At 37.7% G+C, this 13,939-nt stretch overlaps 1 long non-coding RNA gene across 4 annotated transcripts in view; it reads right to left on the bottom strand.

Annotated features, from left to right (window-relative positions):
* LOC122462594 overlaps nt 1-13,939 on the bottom strand; it is a 193,304-nt gene that overhangs the window by 37,691 nt on the left and 141,674 nt on the right. The window contains exon 3 of one of the 4 annotated variants that reach the window (XR_006285266.1): nt 5,336-5,850. The exons of the other annotated variants lie outside the window; for them this stretch is intronic. This is a non-coding gene — a long non-coding RNA (uncharacterized LOC122462594). Of the gene's footprint in view, nt 1-5,335; nt 5,851-13,939 lie in introns of those variants that run through there. 4 annotated transcript variants of the gene reach the window in all.

Raw genomic sequence — 13,939 nt, 5'->3', positions numbered from 1 at the left:
CACTGTTCACTGCAGCACCGTAACTATTAGTTTCAGGTGAAAAATGAGGACAGCAACTCATTATACAGTACACATGGGGCAATGTCTTTGTTTCGTTTTCATTTCTTTCTTTGTCATGGTTAATGTTCTTATTTAAAACTTTATCACCCACACTATTTGTAGCTTAATTATAATATGAGGAGGCTCATATATTAAAAGCATAGCTTACAAGCACCATTTAAAAAAATCTGGGAGAGTGCACCTTCAATACTAGTCCTATGGTATATGGCCTAAATCACGGGGCACATTTACTGGAAAACAATTTGTTATACTTCTCTATTTATTTATCACCGTTGTATCACAAACATTGATGAATAAGCCTCAAAACATCCCTGTGAGGTATCAAAGAGTGATTGTCCTTATTTTACAGATGGGAAAATTAAAGTTAAAGGAGATTAAAGATGCCATTTTAAAAAGAGGACAGCAATTTTGAGTGCCTCTTTAAAAGGTGTTTCAAGTTGGGCACCCAAAAATATAGGTTCCCTTGTGTAAGGGCAAACAGGAAGTCTGGAGCAGAGCCAGGAACAGAATCCAGATCTCATGATTTATAATCCTATTACTGCTTTTCCTCAGTTCATTATTAGAGTTATAAATTGGTTTCTAATAAGTCCCTCGTTGTAGTATCTGGGCACCCTACAAATTAAGAAGTATATCATTCCTCTGAAAGGAAGAATCGTCCTGCATTCACTCCCAACCTCAATTAAAGTCTGATTTTTATAGTTGACAAATCCCACCGTATAACTGAGGAGGGTACCATCCAACTCCCATTCAACTCAGTGGAAAAACACTCACTGGCTTCAACAGACTTTTAATATGGCCTAACAGTGTGTCCTCAGGAGACTCACTACAGTTATTTGGGAAACTCCTGCATATGTCTTGGCACTTTAAATTTCCAGCTGTCTGGCAGGAAAAAAGGGTTTTCAGGAAATCATGTATGGGTAAGAATTCCCCAGCAGAACAGATGGATTTTTAAGATTCTCAGACTGTACGTAGGTGAAAATTTTCATTGCACTCTAAAAATCGGAAGACATTGGTGTAATAATGAATTCCATAGTCATGGGTCTTCTGTGGAGAGGGCACCCTTTTCTTAGCACCATATATATTCAAATCTCGGTTTTATTAGCGATGGATCCCTTCTTGGTCATGGAAGCAGCTATGAAAGACGCAACCTCTGAGATAACTAGGCCCTAGTACATGTAAGGACTGGGATCTTGAAACAGACCTGGAACTGGAACTGGTAGTGGAGAGCACTGCTGTAATACATTCTCCTCAACCTTATACATATAGGAAGCAGGTTACTGTAAGCTGTACCATCTTTCATTTTTAGATGATCACCATAGTCTGCATCACTGTGATAGTCTAGCCAGAAGGTGACCAACACATGGAACATCATGACTATTGGTGACATCAGTAGCGAAAGGGAACAGTTATGCAGTTAGGCAGACATAGATAAAGGTTTTTTTTTCTGGCCACTATCGCAATTTAGGCATCTAATAATAGCAAGACCAAATAATTCAATAGGACCTTGAGATTGCCCATCCCTTTGACCAATAAAGGAGAGATAATTTCAATGGGGGAATTTGTTTCTTCTTCCTCTACTACCGTGCTCTTACCTGAGCTGACCTTAAGCCAACTGCTTTTCATGTGAATTTACCCAAGTATTGTGTTCAGCAGGGAGATATGCTTTGTGCACATTATTTAGAAGGTGACATAGTTCTGGATGTCCTTCATATGCTGAATGTATCAGAGACCATCACATCTCAGTCTCTCCCAGGGGCTGCACATGGTATACATGTTCTTATGTCATGAGACTTTGCCTGGAGTACATTTTGTTATACACGTCTTTCCTTGTCCAAATGACACTTCCCCTGAAATACAGAGCATAAGAAATCTCCTTCCAGTGCAGAAAATTAACAAATGAAATGCAAATTCCTCATTTTAATACGGAAATGTGGTAGATCTTGCCATCTTAAACCCCATAGGTTTTTATTATTTCTCTGGGAAGAAGGAAAGCTGTAGAGAAAACCATGGGGAGATCCTTCAGGAAGGGAAAGTTTGCTAACCAAAATATTTTCTAACATGATCCACAAGGCCACCTGCCCCCTTCTGCAGAATACCCGTGGAACTCAGGGTTGGGCAGGAGTAATGTTATGCAGGAGAAGCTACGTTAAATGGTATCTCCCCTTCAAAACTGCAGTGGAATGTTAGAGTTGTCTGAGGCAACATTAACCCCTCTAAATTGCTCCTCTCCAGAGAGTCTGAGTGCAGCAGGTTCAGCAAGCCAGTGTCAGTACATCCAACCAGGCTCAGGGTGGGATCTACAGGGCAATGTGGAAAGAAGGCATCTCTCCCCAGCTGGGCACACTTCCTGGGATTTGGGAGTAGGAACCCCACAGAAGTTTTATGGCCCTACTCCCCTTCCCATCCAATCACACACCCCCCACAACACACTTGCGTGGGAGTGGGAAGCGGAGAATGAACAAATCCCATTATTTTGCTCCCTTCTGGGCTCTTTTATAAGAACAGAAAGACCTATTAGCTCATCTGGTCCTACATCCTGAAGTATTGTTCCCTATTCTGCATTTACTATTGTTTTGGCTAGCCTAATTTGAAATATGTCAAGAGATGAGGTTTCTACTCCTTCACCCACAGAAAATATTTTACGGGTTAATACACCTGCCATAATCAAAACCCTTTCAAAGGCCCAGCCCTGCAGCCATTCCATCTCTAAAGCTCCCCCTGATTTTCATGGGAGTTCAACATTAAAAAGGGAAGCAGGATTAGCTTGCAACATTGGTAGTCTGATTGCTGTTCAGCTGAGTTGCAATAGCTAACTTTCATGCTTGGAGAAGCTTGGTAATCCCACGTGTATATATATTTAACTAACTATATGCATTTTTAATGGCAATGATGGAGTCATATCAGAAGCAGGCACCATTATATTTAAAATACACGGTAAATACAATAGAATTATAAAACAAATTAGCATAATATACAACGAACGTAGGGGGAATAAGCAAGGTGCAAAACTCTCTGAAGAGAGGGACTGGATTACAGTTTTAGAAAAGGTAGCTGTGTAATCAGTAAAACATGTTTTATTTCCATTGTACAGTTTTTGGGCTTCTTTTGAATCACAAACTCCAAAGTAAAAGCACGAGTCTCAACATCTCACTTAGTTTTAGCCATCAGGATTGTATGTCAATGTGGAATGAAGTAGAACAACAGTATGTGACAAATGCAATGTGACAGGAAAATTTTAAAGGAGAACCTTCTAATTTGGAATCAGTAATTGCTACAATTCAAAAAAGCCCCATTACTTTAATAGTGGATTTTCAACTCTGAATTTTAGGCATATTTTTTAACCAGATTGAGTGTCAACTTCAAATGAGTCATTTGCATTTTTAAAAAATATTTCTCATCAACATAGAGTACTATTTATCACCTGGCAGGTAATAATTTCTTATCCCTACCTTTAGTATTGCTGAATATTTTATCCCAAAGAATATATTAAATCAAAAGAACACAACATTTTATGTTAATGTAATCTTTGTAAGGCTTTAGCTAAAATTTCAAGTGCTGATAATTACAAAAAAACGCCTGCAACAGGATTCCTGAAAAATTGGATTTTATTTATTTAGTTACATTTCCCCCACAGGGACTGAACTTGTCCCAATGAACAGAAGGATGTTCAGTGGCATGTAACACTTGGGGTATTTTGACTATGTGAGCTAAATCACTACCCTGGACTTCTAAAAATACCTCTGGAAAAAACTGGTCAATATGCATATGCACCAAATGCAAAAATTTTACAAAATGTTTCCATTTACAGGTAACTTTAACTCCCAAGCTCTCTAGTTTATAGACTAAAGTGGTCACTTTTCAATCAGGCAGTTTTTTAATAAAACATTAGAATTTTAAAATGAGAAAAAGCAAAAGTTTTATAGGGTCACACAAATTGCTCCATGAAAGTTAATGCAAGGTGCTAATAAGCTCATTCTCTCTTTGTCAGCCCTGGAAGGGCTCTTGGAATGGGAATGAATAGAGTGTCTGGATGAAGCAGTAGCATGTGCCTACAATAAGTGGAATAGGAAGTGCAAATGGAACTGAATATGAAGCAATATGAATTTGCAAAACCACAGAGATAAAAGAAAATAATATCAGACCTGGGCTGGCAGGGAGGAACAATGAATTTAGAAAGGACTTTATGAAATATATTACTTTTATTATCAGAGCGATTAAAAATTGGAATTTTTAAGTTACCATCTTGTCCTGCAATGCCCAGCGACCTCTCATAAGTGCTCAACTTCCACATACAAACAATGTGTGCCTGTATACATACTCCTCCCAGAATATTAATGTCAAAGTTCATATGACATTGCTAACAATGGATAGAGGACATATTTGTGTAAGTAACAAAACAAAACAAAAGATGCCAATACTCATCTTTCCCATTCTGATACCTCTGGAAATGGAAACCATTGAAGAATCATATTTCTCTATTTTTTGTTATCTAAGAGGAGAACACATGCTCAGGAGAAATGGGAAATGTATGCTTTTGTCTTGGCAGTCCTTCAGAAAAAGGAGTGATTATTATACACATTTCAAACTGGATTTGTTACAAACGAAATTTTTGTGTCTCTTCCAAACTTACCAAAACTCTCTATCATTAATAACTGTTATTTAAAATATGGATGTTCTATGGCTCTCATTTGCCGCTAGGACAAGTGCATACATTGAATACAATGAACACTTAAATAGTCAGAATTATATCTGAAAACTCACTGTTAGAAGTTCATGGTTTTGGATTTTTCCAATGAAATTTGTTCAGTTTTGAGTTTGTGAAAAATCATGACATAGTAGTATCAACCCACAGAGGCACAACCACCTTGCATAATTTGTAGCATCCTGTGGATCTAAACTATATTGGGGACTGAGATGATATAGAACTGGATCAAGTTATCACAAGTGGCCGGTGCTGAACACATAGTGATCAAAACTGAGAATCTGGACCCTGATCTTACTTTTAGATGTCCTTTCTTCTTTGTATGTGTTACAGATGTTGGTCTAACTCACTAAAAATCGGCACTTCGGTTATTTTTTTAAAATGCATGTCAGTACTATGACACATATACGCAGCACCTTCAACGAAACACTCAAAGATTAGCTCATAAAAACATAATTAACACACAAACATATTTTGCACTTTTTTCAAATTGTTGTCACAGTTTTAATTGGAAAAAAGATAACTGAACACCAGTCAGCAGTGGCTGACTGTCATCTTCCTTCCTATTACGACTGAAAAATCACTTGGAAAAGGCGATTGATGCAACACTTATGGATGTTACACATTCATATGAAATTGATTTTTTTTTCTTTTGTAGTAGAACATTTTCCTTGGGAGAGATGGGGAAATCATTTCCTGACCAGCTCCACTCTCAGGTAGAAATGAACTTGGACTCTCAATACCCTTTGTGAGTTAGTTGAGTCTTATCTCCATTTACAGAAAGACCAAGTGAGGAACAGGGGAGTTACAACCAATATTTTCAAATGTTGTCTCTGAATTTGGTTTCTTATGTTTCTGGATGCCCCCAAAGGTGTCTCAAGTTGTGAAACAAACAAACAAACAAACAAACATGACGCACCAAACTCAGCACTTGCAAAGTCACTCAACTGGACTACGGCAGAACCACAGAGGATGCAACTTCCATGACTCTCAGCAGTTCTGTACCTTTCCCATGACACTATCCTGTCTCTCTCTCTCTTAGATGGTGTATTATGTCTTTTGCATCTTCAATTTATATAATGAAAACCCTAAAACAGAAAAAGGATATTCAGTCTCACTTAAGTTATTAAGATATGCTTATGGATCAAATTCTTCTCCATGGAGAGATGCCTCCAAAACAGAAGGTCATATCAAAACTCTGCTAAAGTGTGCATATTTTGCTGGTAATCACATATTTCCCCACCTCCTAACTTTACCTTCCCCTGTACAATCAATTATGCTAAAAACTGGATTAATCCACACTGGGGTGTGCGCACATGTGTGTTTTGGACCCATTGCCAGATCATTGTGTGACTATTTAAAAACATAGAACTTATGCCCCTTGACCTTGGTTTAGGTTTCCAGGCAGAAGCCTACCAATACAGTGCACTGACAATTTTGGTTATGTATATATATTACTTAAGAACATTTTCTCCCTTAAATCCAACTCTCCCCCCCACACACAGACTCCGAAGAGATTTCCTAAAGGATTTAGTCACAATTCAAGTACCGTCACAATCCAAGTACCTACAATATGTATAATTTTCATTTTCTTTTTGCCCTGAACTTTGAATGATAAACAGATTCTGAGAATTTTATTTTTTGTGGATAGTTGGTTTGGAACATTTTTAAAGCCAGAAATATTAGAAGCCCTCAAATCCCTCCCTTCAACACCACCGTACATTATCAGCTTTATTTTTCAGAACATCATACAGAGGCTTTCAATTCTCTGGGATGGTGTGCTAATGTTATCATGCATCACCCAGCTACCGTGGAGTACATAACCATTTCTAATCTCGCACATCTGTAGGTTTGTCATAGTCAATATATGTGATGTTTGCTTCAATATTAATTGCACAAATTTCAGGCAGGATTAGGCAGCATAAGAAAAAAAAATCAGACAAACCAAGAGGAAAAGGTTTTTTAAGCTCTTTTAACAGCTTAGAAGTAAATCATAAAATGTCAAGCTACAGAAATTGGCTCAGATAAATATGATTTTTTCCTGAATTAGTTCACTAAGCTTTTATCCTCCTGAACATTTTCAGTCAATCCTAAATGCTTTAAGTGCCTGCCTTAATATTGAACAGTTATGCTACAACACATACAAAAGATTGAAGGTAGCAGTTATTCTAGATGTGAAAGAGGTTTTGTTTGTCTTCGTTTAGACTAGGAAAGTAAAGAATTTATCTGGCATTTGGAAGGGAAAAAAAAGCTAGAGAATTTATTGTATACATTTGTTCCATTCAGACACTTAAGTGATTGCATTAGATGCAGTCTTCTGTTATTTATATATTTCTGGAGCTTCATATCTTAAATATCATGTCTATTTAATGGTACATTTTTGTATTTTACCACAATGCAGTTAAGTTTATGTTAGGAATTTAATTATACACGCATGTTTTCAGGGTTAGAACTTACAGCAGCTTCAAAAATTCCACACCAGCTGTCACTTAGCATTCAAAAAGGTTTATTCTCCTCTTGATGCACATGGGTAACTCACATTAATGCTTAGGTGAGCTATGCACATGCATCTAGAGGAGAATATATCCCTAAGACTTAGAAGGCAAGTGTTATAAACCAAATATTCAAAAAATAATATCAAAGTTAATTGACAACTTTTCTTCAGTGTTCTGATTTTTTAAAAATATATACTAATGTTAAAATGAATGTCATATTTGTCTCATCCTTAGTCAGGCAAAACACCCATAGACTTTTGTCTTCAGTGGGAGTTTTGTCTGAATAAGGACTGCAAGTCTGGGCTCCAAATTTGGAAACTCGATTCAGTCCCCTGGGGACAAAGGTCCACATAACAGAAACCTCTTCCACAATTGACCCTGATGCTGCATGCTGGCCCATACAGAATGTCATGCCAAGCATTGCTGAATTGGGGCCTTAGAGGGTAATCTCAGCACGGAAACCAAGGATTGAAGGGTATGGGGGCAGAGTTCTTCTTTCTTCAGAGGTCAGGTCAGGTCAAGGTTGTTGGAAGGGTATGTGAGGAAAGTTATTTTGCTGCTTGCTAGGGTACTCCACCTTATGGTCTCTAACCCTGCATGCTCATCATCATTTGCAGCACCATAAATACTCTCAGAGATCGAGGCCTCTTAGTCATGTTTGCCTCCCTCTGCTAAGGCCTACCACTGAATGCCTAGTGCAGGGTCAGTGCCTCCTATATTTCTACTCTCAAGTGTCAGATCCTTCCCCCAGCTCTGAATGAAATCTGGAGCTGACAGTGGGAAGAGAGGCCATTGATTAGGACAATAGATTCATACTATTTATGTTCAATCCCTCCTTGGTTCAATGTGTGTGTATGTGAATCACTGTACATGGCAGGATGTGTGTGTGGAGGATGGGGATCCCGCTTTTATGTAGTGCTTTGGGGCCCATCCAAAAGTCATTATTCCTCAACTAAATTTACCCACCTTGTGCCTGCAGTGTGAAAAGCTTTAAGTTCCTGTGGCTGGTAGCCCATTACTATACCCTTCACCAGCAATACATTCATACAGAGAAAAACAACTATAGTGGCAAAGTAGGTGTTACACACAGATATAAAACTCTGGTGCAGCGCACAGAAATATTAGCTATACTGTGTAGGTATTTGAAGTGGGAACCCAGTCATATTACTCAACATGGTCTGCTTTGCAGCTCTGTTTGCTTTTATAGAGTGCAGAGGTCTCCAAGAGGTGGGGCCCAGGGAGCTTTCCCTTCCTCCCCTCTCCCCCTTGCTCTTCTAATAGTGACCAAAGATAACCCCAGTCCTTTTGTTTTTATGGAGTCAACGGCAGGTGCAGGCTACCTTATTTAATGGCTACAGAATCTCGGAAGAAATTGAGGCAAGTCCATAGCCCTGCTCCTTCTCTGTACCAGTTAGCAGAGCTTGGCCCATGCACAGAGGAGCTATTGCCGCACCCTATTAAAGATGTAGCTAGGTCCTCTGAGGCACTGCAATCCCCTAGAACTCATGGTATGATGTCTCCAGGAGATTGTACAGGGTCAGTCTGCTTCCACAACCCCACACTACAGGACTCTGTTTTAAAAAAACAGCCTAGATCTATGCTACAAATTTAGCCCAAATTGTAATCACTTGTGAAATTCTGAAATCAAACAAAAATGGAAAGGGTAAGATACTAAACTACAAATGAGATAATGTGGTATCTGTACATATGGATTGTATTTATAATCCCATACTCATCTTTTCATGTGTACATGAGTACTCAGTTTATACCTCTCCAAGCAGCTGAACCCCTTGTTGGAGGCAAAATATTAAGGACATTAAATTTTTAATTCAATGGTCAAACCCCCGTTCAGCTTTCCTAAGAATAAAATTTAAGATTTGCAGAAAATAGAATGTTAGTCTTCAAATGCTCAGTTTTAAATTCCTGGATTTAATTCATAATCCAAACACATTTTTTTTTCTAAAACTAAACAGTGAATTCCCAGAAGAAAAATAAACACAAGCCCCCTGGATTAAAGCCTTTTGTATTCAAAATACATCTTGCTTTGTTTTGCGGATTCAATTGGTCCCTGGATTCTCTTTCTGGAACTTTGAAATATGAATGTGCTGATCTATTTTTCACAGGTATTTAGTGAACATTCCATCACGTCAATTGATTTTCTTGAACAGGTTCTCTCTCTTAAAAATAAAATCTCTTCCAAAACTCAATGAAAAAATTAAGGCAAATAATATTTAAAGGGATGCTTTCTCCTTATATTCAACATGATTTGGTGTCTCCTTGTGTCAACAAATGAAAAAACAGCCCTGATCTAAAGTCCATTTGAGTCAATAAAAAGACTCTCATTGAATCCGGCTCAAGGAAAAAACATATGAGACTCTAAGAAACTACATTTCACATGACATAGTAATTTACTCACTGGACCAAACATAATGGGCGAAATCAGAAGCAAGCTAAATCTAAACCTTATCCCGTAATTTTGAATTTCTCTTCTTTTTTAGCATTTTAGCAGTTTATCACTCAACATGAATTTCATTACACTGAATACCTTAGAAATAGATCCCTTTTCAAGCACATAAGGAGAGGATGGAAGAATATAGTATTTTTTCTGTTTTATTTGACAGGTTTAGAAACAAGGGTTCTCAACTGTTTTATTGTACTTTAACAATGAAAATGTTAGCAATAAATCACTTTTTAGAAATCTAGACAGACAGACACTAGGTTTTATTTCAAAAAGTCAAATATTTTGCTGTAGATCATTCCTTTGGGAAGATGCCTTTGCCATTAGCTATCAACTAGAATAAAGTTCAAGCATCAATTTGCATAGATCTCCAAGATACCCTATTATCATTCCCTGCATCACTAACAGTTTTATAAAAGAAAAGGCATGAGATTCATAAACAGAAAATCCCTTGTGATGTCATAAGAATTTCATTTATTCTATGGCAGAAGTATTCTACTGCGTGTGCTTTGGAACTCATCCACTGGGATGCGCAGATAAACATTCATATAATGCTTAGAGAAAAGACATGTTGTGATTAGCCTTTACCATGATAATACTGAATCAACATAGTCTATTATGTTTGTGAACTACAGAATAAAAGCTCTCTAGTCATCTTGTGCTATGAGGAGATTAATGGAAGTATTGGCCCAGCTAACTTGATCAGCTGCTTTTATCTGCTTATATTTCTAATATGAGAAAGGACACATTAAAGAAATGGAATAAGTCAGCAGTGAGCAAACCATTTTTTCCAGATGCCTCAGAATTTCAGAAACATGCCTCTCTCCTAAACATCTGGACCATCACAGATGTTAAATGAACGGATGCCTTCCGAGCATTAATGAAAGAAACAAGATTTCTTTTCTGCTCCTACCTTAAAATGAAACACTTTGCAGATAATAAGGAGAAATGTCAACTAGAGGGGACAACCATGCAATATCTGCAGCTTGTCTGGGACTAGGACAAGAAACAAAAGTAACGGGGTGAGTGGTGGGGAGAATGAGTCATAAAAGACACAAGCTCCAAAAGCGTAGCCAGTAATTGCAGCTAGAATGGGAAGAATTTACCTCTATCGGAACCATGTCACAAGTAGTATCCTGGTGTGTGCTATTAAGATACACATCTAGGACCTCCTCCTGTTGAAGTCAGTGGGAGTTTTGTAATGGATTTAAAATGAAGACAGACAAGGTTCCTAAACAAGGGGCATGCTCCAATTTCTCCAAATCTCTTGTATAAGATACTGTTTTCAGTACACATAATGTAAAAAAAAAAAAAAAAAGATTTGAATACAGAAGACTATTAGGAAACATCAAATACATGGTGATTATAAAAAGGAGAATATCTGCCAATAGCTGCTACACAATAGTATTTACTATTGTTATAGATACCTATGCAAATCATCCTCTTGCAACTGTTGGCAAATTCTGTCTTTCATAATAAAAGCAAGACAATAGACTTTTTCAAAATCAAGTCTAGAGAGTAGGCTAACTTTATGACATGGAATGTAATAATTTGCTTTGCCATTTTTCATATTGTTCTATGTTCTTTGGAAAATATGGACACAGTGACCACTCACTTTAGTCACATTCAGATAAAATGTCATAAAAATAAAAAAAAAATTAAAGAGACAAGATGGGTGAGGTAATATCTCTGAGCTGAAGAAGAGCTCTGTGTAAGCTTGAAAGCTTGTCTCTTTCACCAAAAAAAGTTGGTCCAACTAAAGATATTATCCACCTTGTCTCCATCCTGGGACCAACATGGCTACAACAATGCTGCATAATACAAATTTGACACATAAATATGTGACAGAACAGGAAATGGAACTCAGAATCCTGAACCTCACTCTCTTGTTGTGACCACTTATTCAAAAGAATTGCATTGGTGCTTTCTGATGAAGGAAGGGTATGACAATTTGGGAATCTGTCCTTATGACTTATGTATTCTAGTTGATATTATGAAGGTATCATGAAGTGTTACTATCTAAACTACAAAAAGAAAAGGAGTACTTGTGGCACCTTAGAGACTAACAAATTTATTAGAGCATAAGCTTTCGTGAGAAGTGAGCTGTAGCTCACGAAAGCTTATACTCTAATAAATTTGTTAGTCTCTAAGGTGCCACAAGTACTCCTTTTCTTTTTACGGATACAGACTAACACGGCTGCTACTCTGAAACCTATCTAAACTACTTCATCATGAAAGTCTCTTTGTATGTATCTCCCCCATGTCTCAGACTGGGGACAACAGGAAGGTACTTAACTTTTAATGATGGTACTTGGTCGAAATAGCATGCTAAAGACAGGATTCAGAGTAGCAGCCGAGTTAGTCTGTATCCACAAAAAGAAAAGGAGTACTTGTGGCACCTTAGAGACTAACCAATTTATTTGAGCATAAGCTTTCGTGAGCTACAGCTCACTTCATCAGTTGAAGTGAGCTGTAGCTCATGAAAGCTCATGCTAAAGAGTAGCTGCATGCTTGGAAATCAGTTTTATTTTACCCCTCTGAAGAGAGGGTGGGAAAGGGTTGTTTTTTTTTAAGTTAGTTTGTGTCACAAAATGAATGTGATTGTATTGAATACAATAGAAACAGATCTCTCTTTTCAAGTGAGTAAGAAGAGGATGGATAAAATATAGGGTTTTTTTTTCCTTTTTCCGATTTACTTGACAGATTTAAAGACCAGGGTTCTCAAGACAGCCCTGTTTAATTGTACTTTAACAGCAATGAAAATGTTAGCAATAAATCATCCATCACTTTTTATAAATCATCATGTATATTTTAAATAAAATAACTTTAGTTTTCATTTCAAAAGGGTTAACTATTTCACTGTAGATCAGCCCTGTTGGAAGGGCTTGATCCGGACAGACAGCACAAAGGTGGCCAGGTGTTGGAAAGGAAGGCCTATAAACCCAAGAAAGCCAGATAGAAAAAGGAAGCACTGGGCAGGAGAGAGCAAGGTCACAGGAACTGAGGAAGAGAAGTCCATGAAGGCCAAACATCCTGGTATGTAGCAGCTGCATGAGGCAGGGGACCTTGCCCAAGGATGACCTAAGGAGAGGCATTGGGTTTAGATTGTGTTTTATGTTCTATATGATCTGTATTCTCTTGTGATTTATATAATTAAGTAAAAGAACAACTGTGTTGGACCATGGGTAAAGAGTGTCCATGTGTTAAATGCTTCTGCCTATGGAAATAGTTCACACCCTTGGGAGAGGGTGTTTTTAAATACAGTGAAGCCTGAAAGGTCAGCAATGTGTCCAGAGGGGCGAGGCAGCTGGACAATGGGTAACACTTTTCAAAAGGGAGGGCAAGACAGAATATCTGTGCCCCGAGCATGTGCCTAGGGACGCAAAGTCTGGGCAGTGGATGAACTCCGTTCAGACTCTGGGGGCTTAAAACACCCGGAGATCCAGGGACTCAGAGACTTGGGTTCCTCTTACAGCAGTCTGGTGGGGAGTGAGCAAGGGGGTGTCCAATCGGATCTCTGATCCTTTCCTACTTCCTCTTCTAATCACCACATTGCTACTCTGCTTCACAATTCCTAGCACTTGCTCTGAAGGTATTTCAAAAGATTGTTTCAAACATATGACTTTTAATATTAGAGACTTTTTGATGTCTTTTAGAAAGAAAATGAGAACTCTGAAAAGTTCATCAAATGGTATGAAAAACAGCCACCAGAACAATTATCTATAAGTATTCTAATTTTGAAGATCAATTCATGATGTCCTTCTAAAGATCATCCTAGTTTTCTAGCCTTCTTTCAGATTTGTGTAATAGAATGAAACAGTAGCTCACATTGCTTTTCAAGCACAACCATGCCAATTAAGGTATCTAAATTACTGGATAATTGATTGCATTTTGACCTTTGAGAACTAATTTAGAGAATAAAATGGCAGCTAATTAAGGTCTCAAGAAAAACAATCCTTGTCTAAAAGTTACATTAATCCTTCACACAGAACAAGTATAAAAAATCCATATAATTACAGACATCACACTTTACTTATCAACATTTGTTCATTTTCCAAATCTTAAATTCAAAAATGTAAAATCCTAAAACATTTTTTAACTGAAGATAGACATTTTAATATCAGCTTAATTTTCTATGATTTGAGAACATAATAACATAAGAATGGCCATACTGGGTTAGACCAAAGGTCCCTCCAGCCAAGTAACCTGTCTACCGACAGTGGC

The sequence above is a fragment of the Chelonia mydas genome, chromosome 12 (assembly GCF_015237465.2).
Source record: "Chelonia mydas isolate rCheMyd1 chromosome 12, rCheMyd1.pri.v2, whole genome shotgun sequence".
Classification (NCBI taxonomy): Eukaryota; Metazoa; Chordata; order Testudines; family Cheloniidae; genus Chelonia; species Chelonia mydas.
The sequence above is the reverse complement of the archived record's forward strand: the minus strand, read 5'-3'. Positions and strand labels throughout refer to the sequence as shown.